Raw genomic sequence first — 12,459 nt, forward strand, 5'->3', positions numbered from 1 at the left:
ACTTTCAAAATAACAACCTGATTTAATTTGAGATGATAGGCCTTCATTGATAGGATAGACAAGATGTAAGGCTGATATTGACTCTCAGTACTAACACTGACCCCAATTAAATAGAAGGAGTAAGAAGAGTACAAAGTTGGTCGTTAAAGTTAAAACCCAGTACTTTTAGAACTGGCTTGCTGGATGTTCAAGACCAAAAAACCAAAGGTCATATGTTTTCTCTGATATGAGGATGCTATTTCACAATAAGGGGGAAGGCTAGGAAAGAATAGTTACTTTGGATTAGATAGAAGGGAGTGAAGGTGGGGAGGGGTATGGGGGAAGGAAGGATAGTGCAATGGATCTGACATTACCCTATGTACATGTATGACTACACAACCCATGTGATTCCACATCATGTACAATCAGAAAAATGAGAAATTATACTCCATTTACATGACTTGTCAAATGCATTTCACTGTCATGTATAACTAATTAGAATTTTTTAAAAAGATTAGGTAATACAATTTGTATATATATAAATATAAAATATTGCATAACAACTGAAAAGTATCAGACCATCCTCTAAGTGAATAAGTAAATATAACTAAAATTTGGGGGGCCCTAACTTACCTTTGTGTAGACATTCTATGAGAACTTTATATGTACTACCTCTTTCATTGGGCCTCATCATAGTAAAGTCTGACACCATATTCAAGTTCAAATTTCTAGTAGTCCCAGTTAGAATACAAAATTCTTGGTCTTTCTGATTACAATTCTTTATCAGCAGGTACCCCTGTGTGCAAAACTTCATTTTTTCTTCTAATAATTTTTTATTTTTCATATTCTAATCTTTTAGTGTTACTTTTCATGTTTAAATTTTTTGCAATTGTGTAAATATTTTGTCTGTTATATTATCAAAGTTGATTTATCCATACAGAGCAAATATTTAAAATTAGGAGTGGAAGTATTAGTAGTAGATGTTAAAATACACTTTTGTGGATAATGAGAAGCTGAAGTCCTTTTGTGGATAGCAAGTATATTGAATATCTGAAGAAGCTAGAATGAAAGCAATTTGGAATTTCAGGGCTTGAGTTATGTGATTGTGCTGCAATTGTGATCTTGTTTGGTTCACAAAGTCATTTAATCACTGGTTTCTACATTCTGTTCATTACATTTATGTATTTCAAACCTATATTTTCTCAAACTTTTGAAACATGAAGTGTTAGTATATATTTCTTAATAGGCACAAATTCTGAATTTTGTAACTTTTGCAATTTTTTCTAGCACACAAAGTACTTTTTGTGTTTTTGAACAATTTGCTTAACTAGTATGAAAATGAAGTTCATGACTATCACTAATTGTACTCTCAGTATTAGCCTCTAGCTCAAAACTATATGAACATACCTTTCTACATTTATTCCTCCCAATTTTGTCCCTCAATCTTTCCCCACCTTTTCTTCTTATTCTCTCTTTCCACATATATACACACACTTATTTAGGTTTGAATTTTCCATTCTGGGCCTTCAGTTTAGGAATCTTATTCATAGCAGCTTTCTCAGATATTAGTTCTTCTTATTTTAGTCCCTTATGACCATTTTTTTTTTGCCTAACTTAACTGTAATACAACATAATTATATGCAGCATTACTGTCAGTCTTTGTTTTAGTAAAGCCTAAAACTGGAACTTCACAAAAATTTCAGGTCTGGATAAACAGAGAGTGGATATGAACAGAGAATAAGGTTAGAAACTTATTTGAAAATCTGTGGTTTGTCTTATTTCCATGCTCCACGTGGAGTTCTCTTCTATGCCTGTAAAATCTTAATTTTCTCTGGCACATAAAAATAAACAAATGAAATAAAATATGTTGTTCATCTACAACTACAATTTTTAAAAAAGGACTAATGAGGAGTTAAAAGAAAAAATATAATTTACTGATCTTCCTTTGTTATTAATGTTTATTTTCTATTTTATTTTAGGCTACTCTAGTGCACAAAGAATGAAATACATGCACAATTCAAGCATTTAAAATATATACTTTCCCTAGGCCCTTCATGAAAAGGAGAGATTATCATTGCACCTCCAATATAAAAGAAAATATTAAAGATAACAAATCATGATTCTTATACAAAAATAAAATTAACACGTCAAAGATTATACTAAGCTCAGTAGTGAGTGAAGGAACCAGTGAAATAAAACTCCCTCAAAATAAATTTAAAGTGTTCTTACATACTATATAGATAATCAGGGATTCTGAAATATATTTATAGATAGATGCAAAATTAGTCAATATCCACAGGGCAATAATCATTGTATTCCACGTGTCACATTTCACTAGCATTTCTGGGGCAAAAATTACTTGAATTATTTAATCAAATGACTACCTAAATATAAGTCTTCAAAGTAGCTCAGAGTACACAAAAGGTAAATAGCTGGGAAGATTGCGTGAGCTAGAACATCCAGTAATCTTGTTTACCTAGTTCAATGTATTTCATGATTTTTTTCTGACATTGAGATCAATATTGCCTGAAAGGTTTTTTGAAACTGCCTAAACTTGTGTCCTAATTAGAGTTGAAGTTTCAGTTCTTAGGTCTATCGATAGTGGTAGGATGACACTTTATAGCTAACAGAGTTACAGATTATGTTGGAAAAAATAGCTTCCTATATGTAATAAAGAGGATAAAATCTGGGAACTATATACTAGGGGTAGAAACAAGGCTTTCTAGGGGAAAACATAATAGGTGCTGATGGAGTAGGACATTTAATAGTATGAAACAATGTAAAGATGAGATCTATGGTTGGATGTGTGCCAGCAGACAGTTTGCTGAGAGGGAGAGAACTAGCCCTGGCCGAGCTCCAGACCTGAATATGGAGTTGGAAACCAGCAATTGGAGCTGCTGTTCAAACCAATGACCTAGCAGTATGGATTGATTCCACCTCCCATCCACTAGGAATCAACCCTACTTCTTCTAGTCTGCCTGATCTATGTAACCTAGAGGTCTCAAATGAAGAAAGGGATCCTAAAAAATACTTATTCCTAGATTTCTCATCTATCCCAAGAACTCAGAGCTAGGAGATACATAGAATTTGATTTGCAAAAGCAAAGTAAGACATTTCTGGAACACAAATATAACATGCTAAATCCACTCCCACTATAGTAGTTAAGCCTTTGGTTAATGACATTACAAGAAAGTATTATTCTTCATTTACTTTTACATTCAAGACAGACTTAGCACAGAAGTTTTTACATTGGAAATATGTGGATTGAAAATATAATAAAATATATTTCAGAATATAATCTGCTATGAGATCCAGTGATGTTGGTAAATGAAAAAGCTTTACTTTTTATTATGTGAAATTTTTATCAATTATAACTTCACTGAAAAAGACTTTAACTTTAGATGAAACAACATATTCCTTTAACAGGTATTTCAGAGAACAAAGTGAGTTATCAGCATAATATATCATCTTTAAATAGGCCATAACATCTTTTATTGTTAAAACCCTGTTGATCCATGCATCCTTTCAATGGGTATTTATGAATCCAGTGACATGTAGATGCCAGTGTGCTGTAGGCACAGCAAAAAACTGAACAGGTGAAGTAACAGCAAATTAACACTGAAGTAACAGCAAGAAGAAAAATAAAATACATGATGTGGAAAAAAATTAAAATTAAAGGGTATACAAAGTATCAGGCAAACAAAATTTATTGAAGCAGTCACAGGAAGACTTAATGAAAAGATAATTGAACATGAACCTAAAATTGTGGAAAGAAAACACCATATGCAAATTACTAGGCAGACAATTTGCATATGGTGACATTCTGTACAGGGATGTAAAAACAAAACAGCAAAGCTATATTTACCCTGGGAAGGAGCACTGGACACATGAGGGATGGTTAGGAGCAGCAAACAAGTCAGTATGGCTAGAACCCACTGACAGGACAGACAGTGGGGGATAGCATTAGAGAGGCAACATAAGGGTCACATTGTGTAAGTTATCCTAAGGACTCTGAAGAAATGGAAAGCCCTCTCATGAAATGTATGATAGTAACAGTTCAATTCAAAGGCTGCCAGGCATTTACACAAGCATAATATCCATTAATTGTATTAAATTTGGTTGTTATAAAATATTAACTTGCAGCATAAAATTTGCAAACTATTAAATAGCACTGTGTGTTCAGTTGCTGTAACTGAGATCTAAAAACCAGTAGTTAAAACAAGATAAGCATTTATTTCTATCTTGCATAAAAGTCTAGACAAGCAAATTAGATCTTGCAAATCAGTTCCATAGTATCAGGGATCCCAGTTCCTTCTATTTTCTCTACCATCTGAAGCATTTTGCCCTCTTCAAGATGGTTCAAAATGAACAAATATTCTAGTGAGTGAGAAAGGATAAAGGGAATGCCTTTTCCATAAGGATGCAACCAATTAGCTGTGCACATTGTTTCTTCTCCTGGTCCCAATGGAGTTTATTTCAGTTACATGTAACTGAATGGGAAGCTGGGATATCTAGTCTTTATTATGGGTGACTACCTGCCAACTTAAAATGAGGAGTTCTGTTACTAAAGAAGAAAGAGATAATGGATATTTGAGAACAATTAGTGTTCTATGGTTTAAGTAGATTCAAGTAATAATTTTATTTTTAAATTTACTCAACTTCCTTTAAAAACAGTGTGACAGGAAGGACAGAGTAGCAGTAGCTGAGCAAACACTAAGGGATGGTGATTCCATTCTAGACCAACCACGACTAGCTGTACAACCTTCAATCAGTCAATATCAATATTCATTCCTTCTTTTGTAGTACCAGACTGAAAATACTCAGATACACCTAAGAGAAATATTGTCCCTAAAACTTTTAAAGTCAATTTATTATATGCATAATAATGGAAAATACTGAAGCCTGCACAATGATACAAAAACTCAACAGCAGAAATATCTGGCTTCCAGCCCAAAGCACATCAGATGTGTTTCTTGAAAGCCACTATCAGTTGTTCTACCAGTTTGGAAGTTTAAAAAACTACAAAAGTCAGGTAAAAATAATCTGTTCTACCTGTGTCCAGATGGAACTCTGAAACTGCCTCAATGACAGGGCACAATGACCCAACTGAATGAACACAGGACAACTGGCTGATACTCTGAGATCACAGCTAATAGACCAGCCAGATAACCTTCCAACATGGAGGTAGAAATGAACAGTTCGCTTTAGTACAGCAGTGAATCTGGTTACCACAGTATTCATTCACAGAAAACCATTGGTTGTAAATGCGCCAGAGAACTCAAAGAAATACTTTATTTGGGTTTTACAAGTCACAGCAGATGCTAAATGACTCTCTCATGTGTTGGATCTTGCCAGGGATTTTGTTTCCTTCATTGACTGCATTTCTTCACAGTCCATTTGGGATTCTGACATTTTGCTACCAGCTTTCAGATGCTAGGAGAAGGTTCATTCATAAGGCCAAAGCCAGTCATGCCAAAAAAGTCCTTTGTTGCTCTCTGCATGAGAGCAAGGAAGTCTCTCTCGGAAAGAGAGAAATGAGAATTTTCAGTCTTCAAGGTGTGGCTGGTGTCAGATTCCCAGTAAAGCAAGTGAGTCTGAAAAAACAGTAACCAGGCATAAAACAAAAAGAAATTATCTACAGTCTACCAATATTGTGAAAAGAAAATAAAAAGGTAGGGAGGCTTATAAAATAAGCAGAAAAGCGAAAAAATTTACATACTTCCCTTTCCATTTAGGTACTAACAACTATAATCTATTTGAAACAAGTTTAATGTTTAGACACTTTGGATTTCAATAACTTTTGTTTAACCTTGTTGAATGAGCAACACGATTAAAATAAATGATTAAAACACATACTGCTGTACATTATTCAAATGTTCTATGGGAATCAGTGATGTCTATTTAATGGGTTAATTTGGTGTTCAGTTTAAAAGGCAAAATCCAGTTATGATGACACAGCACAAATAGATAAAGGCTCAGATTTGCAACAGCAGCAACTAACCCCACAGATAATTTGACAGAACAGGTTTCTGTACATACATTTAATAATTGAGGTGCTGAATACACAAGGTTCAATTTATTCACTCTGGTCTACTTATCACAATGGGACTCAGTCACTGGAATAAAATTTTGAATTTTCCATCTCATTTTGGCTTTTTTTAAAGTCAGGCATTTGATAATATGAGTTGAAAAAATAAAACAAAATGTCATTGCACAGCAGAAACTTTCAGAGCCAAAATCACTCACCTTTTCACCAGCCACCTGTCATGAATATATCTGTAAAGTTACATTTTCTTCACAAACAAATCTTTACAAATTACTTTTGGAATCTAAACTAAGAAAGCAGTTATATTTAGTTAAAACATCATTTACTTTAGAGTTGTCAAATGAGGATTTCAACCATGGCTCCATCAATTTCCCAGTGATTCAATGATTCAATTAATATTCTCAAATCTATTTATATATCTATATTTATATATGTAAGCTGGCTTGTTGTAGGCAATAAAAATATTAATTCATTTTCTAACTTAAGACTACAGAGAACAGTAGTAATAATGTTCTCAACCCAGTACAGTACAGTGGGTTGAGAACATTGACCCTGGTGCCAGACTGCTCGGGTATCTTAGAGCTTTTGAATTCATACCTGTCTGTGCCTCAGTTTCCTCATGTATAAAATAGGTATAATAATTGCATGTAGGCTTAGGGTTATTATGAGGATAAGCTGAATTATTTAATTGGAGAGAGGGGCAAGGAGATCAACCATTGAGTAAAGAGGCCAGGAACCTGCACGGAGCAACTGCCTTTAGTGCACACACTTGAGCCATGCAACGGACATGACAGTTGAGTCTCCTGGTCAATTATGGGCCAGTGTGAGGCAGGGCAGAGCTTACTCCCAGAGGAAATGAGCATGTGTGTAGACATCTAGTATGTGTTAGTCAGGGAATCAGAAAGAATCTCTCAAGGGCAAGTGCTACCTGAGTGGGCAGCTTGGGTCTGGATGCATCCACGCTGGGGCTGTGGAGACTGCCACCCACATTTTCTGGGTCCAGAAGCAACAATAACAAGCTGGGATAATAACAGCCAGAAAGGAAAATCAGTGTTTCGGAGGCAGTCACATAAGAGAGCCTCCTGCTCCTCTTCCTGGTCTCACAACACCACAATAGAAATGATGAATGACTTACTATCTTATCCATGAAGAGTGCACAATAACCTGGCAAGACAAACACACAATTAACTCAAGCATCTCATAATGAGGAATTCTTTGAGTTGAATCCTGAAGGATGAGTATGAATTTTCTACGAAGATAAGGGAGAGAAGGGAATTTAAAGGTAATATCTGACGCAAATACCACAAGGAACTTCTCAGAAGCATAACAGTGCACCATAAGTTCCAAAAAGAGCATTTAATTAGAATTTTGGGCCCCTGGGAGAAAGGATGACAAAGAGATGGGGAGGAGATGAGAAAGTGGTACTGCAGGATGGAAAGCTGGAGCTTCACACTGGTGTAACACAGGGTCCAGTGAGCGCTAGAGGGCTCGACTAAGGAGGGTGAGAATTCAGCAACAGATTTATTAGGAGCAAGAAAAACCTCCCTCAGCATACAGCGGTCCCAAAGGAGGTTACAGTGTTGTGTCTCTCTCTCTCTCTCTCTCTCTCTCTCTCTCTCTCTCTCTCTCTCTCTCGGGGCTTTTATACTGTTCTGCTGAAAAACTAAACTTTCATTGGAGAGTCCCCCTTAATTGCTCTCTTTCTCTGATTCAATTTTAATTTCTTGTTCCCATAATGGGATGGCTTAATGTGTTTGTTAACCTGTGTTGTCCTGTACTTGTTCCTTAAAACAAAAGAATTGCTTGGGTTCAAAACAACTCATTGGTGTTGACTAATGTTAGAGTAGCCAAAGCTCGAGGCAACACAGAATGTATAGGCATCAAAGCATGAGTGGGCCTTCCATTCAGGCAGACAGAAAGAAAAAAAAAAAACCTTCAGTGTAAGATTTTAATTTGGGTCGATCGTCCTGCCTCATTAGGATAAAGAGCTCTCCTTTTATATGGACATAAAGAGGAGGAAATTTATTCTGTAGGAAATTAGAAACCACAAGGAGTTTAAAAACAGAAAAATGTGACAAGTTCAAAATCATATCTTGATCTCTATTTCTTCAGTAGTAATGGGGAAAGTTCATTAGAGGAGAGATCCTGGCATGTAAGGAGGTTCAGGGAAATAAGACCACTGGAACTATGTCCCAGGCAGTTAGTTTCAAAACAATGAATGGCAACAAAAAGCAATGGGAACTTTTAGTCCCAGACATCATCAATTCTTATTTTTATAATCAACTAGTATGGAATGATTGTTTTTTCAAATCTTGGATATAAGAAATTTAAGAAAAAGAAATAAATATAGGATCTCAAAAGAGCACATATCGATATATTTCACTTGACCAAAAATCTCTGAACACATCAGCAAACCATCACAGACCATCAATTTTTTGGTATCTGCTATTGAAAGAAATGACTGCTTTACTACGTACATACATGTACACATACAAATGTAATGAAGTGGAGGGATACACAAATATCTCCCAAATTTTGGATGTTCATAAGGAAAGAGTGTCATTTGCTAGAGGTTCAACTCTGTATTGACCCCAGTGTAGCTCTCAACCCTTCCTTCTTTTCTAATTGAGGGGAGAGAAAAATATGGCAAATGAGCCATAATTTTTGGCAAAGCACATCTAAGAAAAGGTCTGCCAAGGTCAAAACTGAAAATACAGCAGCTGTTGCACAAAACCTGTGCCAAAAATCCCTCCTTGACTCGCAATATGCTTCTGCTTTGGGCCTACAATCCCTGACCAAGATTCATCTCAACAGCTGCAGCTCAATCTAGAAAGCATGTGGGGTATTTGCACTATATGGGAGAGGATCCCTAAAAAAGGAAAAATTAAATGTGCATGCTCAATAATGAAAGAAATGTGTCATGTTTCAGATGTGGTGTCCCCCAAAAGTTCACATGAGAGACAATGAAAATGTATGGAGGAGAAATGATTGAGTCATATCCTTAACCTAATTAGTGAATTAATCCCTGTGGGATTAACTAAGTGGTGACTGAAGACAGGTGAGTGTGGCTGGAGGAAGTGGTTAACTGGGTGCCGGGTTTCTCTTCTCGCGACTAAAAGGCTCAGGGGTCACTCCAGTTAAACTGGGCTGACTGGGCTGCGTGAAATAACCACACAAGAGACACAAATACCTTTTTCTTTGGGGTTGCTGTGATGGCTCCTCTGACCTTAAGGGTCCGAAGAAAGAGAGAGAGAGCACGCACTGACCCCTTTTATTGAGGAGAAGCTATTCAAATGAGGCAAGGGGTCAGGTTTCAGGGGCTGAGTCTATCTTCATGATGTCCACTGTCAGCAGGTTGACTGACACCTGGGTAGGCCACACCCAAGGGCACAGTAAGAGGAGGGGACACACACAAGATTCTATCCTAAACAGGGCAAGGAGTTAGATTACAAAGGAACAGGTGAGCATAGCTTCACCCATGGGGCTGTAGCAAGACACACCCGTAACTGTAACTCAGTCACCCATAAGGTTGGCCTCCCACAACTGGGGGCAAGGCTCTAGGGGACATACTTTGTATCTGGAGAGTAGAACCTCTCTGCTTTCTGATCATCATGTGACCTGGTTTCCTCTGCCACACTTTTCCACCATGAAGTTCTGACTCACCTCGAACCCCAAGGAATGGAGCCATCCTTCTATATATCAAGACCTTTGAAACCATGAGCCCTGAAATAAACTTTTCCCCCTCTGTAATTGTGCTTATCAATCCTTTTAGTGACAGCAGTGAAAAAACTAAAATAAAATATGTGCATCCAATCAGAAGAAATGTATACGGGAATGGGAAAGTAACCATTCTCACAGTGTGCGTAAACACAGCATGTATCCTGACAGTTTGGAAAAGAGCCCCCCCCCCCCGTTATGTTGCAGAGGAGAGCTCCCAGGGCCCACCTAGGAATCTGGGAGAATTCCATTTCTTAATTAAAAAGGCCCTGCATGGACTTCCAGCAGCTGGACTTCAGAGAACCCGGAGTGTTGGGGATGGCAACCAAGTGCCTGGTACAGCAGCTTGGATTCATTAGGAGAAAATCAATTGCACCAGAAAATGAGAAACTAGGAAGAAGCAAAACCATTGTATGACAACTTAATTGTGATTGATTTTGAATCCACCTGCTGGAATGATGGGAAACACCACAATAGCCAGGAAAATAATTTAATTTCCAGCAGTATTGCTGAACACATTAACTGGAGAGATTAATTGCGAATTCCATGCTTATGTTCAGCCTCAAGAACATCCAGTTCTTTCAGAATTTTGCATGGAGCTGACAGGCATAAAACAGGCTCAAGTTGATGAAGGAGCCCCTCTGAAAATTTGCTTATCTCAATTCTGTAAGTGGATTCATAAGATTCAGCAACAGAAGAAAATTATTTTTGCTACTGGAGTTTCAGAGTCTTCTACTTCTGCAGCAAAATTGTGTGCATTTGTTACTTGGTCAGACTTGGACTTGGGAGTTTGCCTGGAGTATGAGTGTAGAAGATAACAACTGTTAAAACCCATGTTCTTAAATTCCTGGATTGATCTCAGAGCAACTTACAAGCTTTTCTATAGAAGAAAGCCAAAAGGACTAAGCGGTACCATGCAGGAAGTGGGAATAGAATTCTGGGTTGGATGATTCTCACAATACTGCTCTTCTTGCTTGGAAAATGATCAGAGATGGGTGCCTAATGAAAATTACAAGGTCCTTCAACAAGCAAGTATAAATTCAGAATTTCTAAAGCTGTTGGATTTGTCTATGGAATCATAGGTTCTCACAAAGAAGAATCCCAACATTCTGGCTAGAAATTTGAATACAAATCAAGAAGAAACATGTGCCTGCAACACTACCATCCAGGGTTCCAATATACATGATAGAGAGCCTAAAAATACAATAAGTGCTCAAGAAAAAGTTCAAATGAATTTACTTTGTGTGAATTCCCCTATAACAGTAAAGGATAAGTTACAAGTAAAGAACAGTATAAAAGTTGGTCCTCACAATGTCGAAAGTTGCTTATTTGTTTTTAATACTAAGCCCTCTACATCTTTGGGACAGTTGCAGTCTCCCAGCCTAAATTCATCCATCTAGGTGCAGAAGCAAAAAAAAAAAAAAAAAAAAAAAAAAAAGAACATCTTGTAGTTAATACCAAATCTAAGTCTTCAACATTTAATTCATAATTGGTACTTGTCTCTACTACCATTCCTTCTGTTAATCATGTTTCTGAAATGGAAATGAGTTCTACTCTTGACTGTTTGCCTATGTTGGCTGAATGGGAAGACATAGTTTTACTGCCAGCATCTCAACCTGAGGAAAATATAGATAGTCTACTTCCTATTAGTGACACAAAAGTAGAGACTTCACTTAATTCTGGAGAAAGAATAATGGTTTTAAAAGAGACAGAAGTGCTGAGTCATTAAAATTTTGGAGGCATCAAGAAAACCTTTCAGGAATTGGAGACCACTAAGTCCATTGTGTAGAAGAGTCCTCACACTACTATTTATATGTAAAAGAAGCTAAATATCCAGGTTCAGATGTGTCTGCCTTTAAGTTACCTGAACGCAAATTATGTGCCTTTAACAGTGTCAATGCATCTCATGCTTCAGTTTTGGGGAAACATCCTCTTTCTTTAGGTGTCTCTAAAAGGAATTCATCTAGTCCCCCAGTTTTCCTACCAGCAAAAAAACAGACCTTCACTATTCATGAAGAAAAGCCAGCATCATCTGATTGCTCCCCAAGAAAAAGTTCTTGTCAGAAGGTTGCCCCCCCACCCACTGTATTAACTTCTGCAGTGAATCTACAGGAGCCTTGGAAGAGTGGGAAAATGACACCTCCCTTATGCAAGTGTGGCCGAAGATTTAAGAGACTTGTTGCTTCTAACAATGGACCAAACCATGGAAGAGTCTTCTATTGTTGCCCTCTTGGCAAATACCAAGAAAACAGAAACTGTTGTGATTATTTTAAATGGGAACAAACACTTCAGAAGGAAAAAGCCAACAACATGGTTCTATCTCATTCCCCAGGGAGACTCAACTTTTAGTTCTCCAGTAACAAGCATATTCGTGACAGTAATTGTCTTCCTACTAAAAATTCTTTGAGACTCAGACCTTCAATGAGGAATTGATAATTTTTCTCTACAGTTAAACTGTTTTTATTTTTAGGACAACTTTTATGTGACTTTTAGTGCAGGAAAGACAAAAAAGTATAGGGCTACAAGTTATGGAGTCTTAACATATCTGAATTCTGTAGACTGTATTGTAGCAGATACACACACACATACACACACACGCACGCACACATACACACACACACACACAGAAAGAGAAAATATATTTCATGCCTTCCACTTTCACTCACCATTTTCTTAACAATTGCCTTCTGTTTGTTCAGGTATGAATCCTAATTATT

General features: G+C 36.9%; 1 pseudogene across 1 annotated transcript; it reads left to right on the top strand.

Annotated features, from left to right (window-relative positions):
- Window positions 1–10,060: 10,060 nt before the first annotated feature.
- Window positions 10,061–12,175, top strand: LOC308653216 (ERI1 exoribonuclease 2-like; annotated as a pseudogene). The gene is made up of 2 exons: window positions 10,061–10,771; window positions 10,825–12,175. The product of its transcript is annotated as an ERI1 exoribonuclease 2-like (transcript).
- The last annotated feature ends 284 nt before the right edge of the window (window positions 12,176–12,459 follow it).

This window comes from Spermophilus citellus, assembly GCF_964194105.1.
Source record: "Spermophilus citellus genome assembly, chromosome: 7".
In the NCBI taxonomy this organism is placed as follows: domain Eukaryota; kingdom Metazoa; phylum Chordata; class Mammalia; order Rodentia; family Sciuridae; genus Spermophilus; species Spermophilus citellus.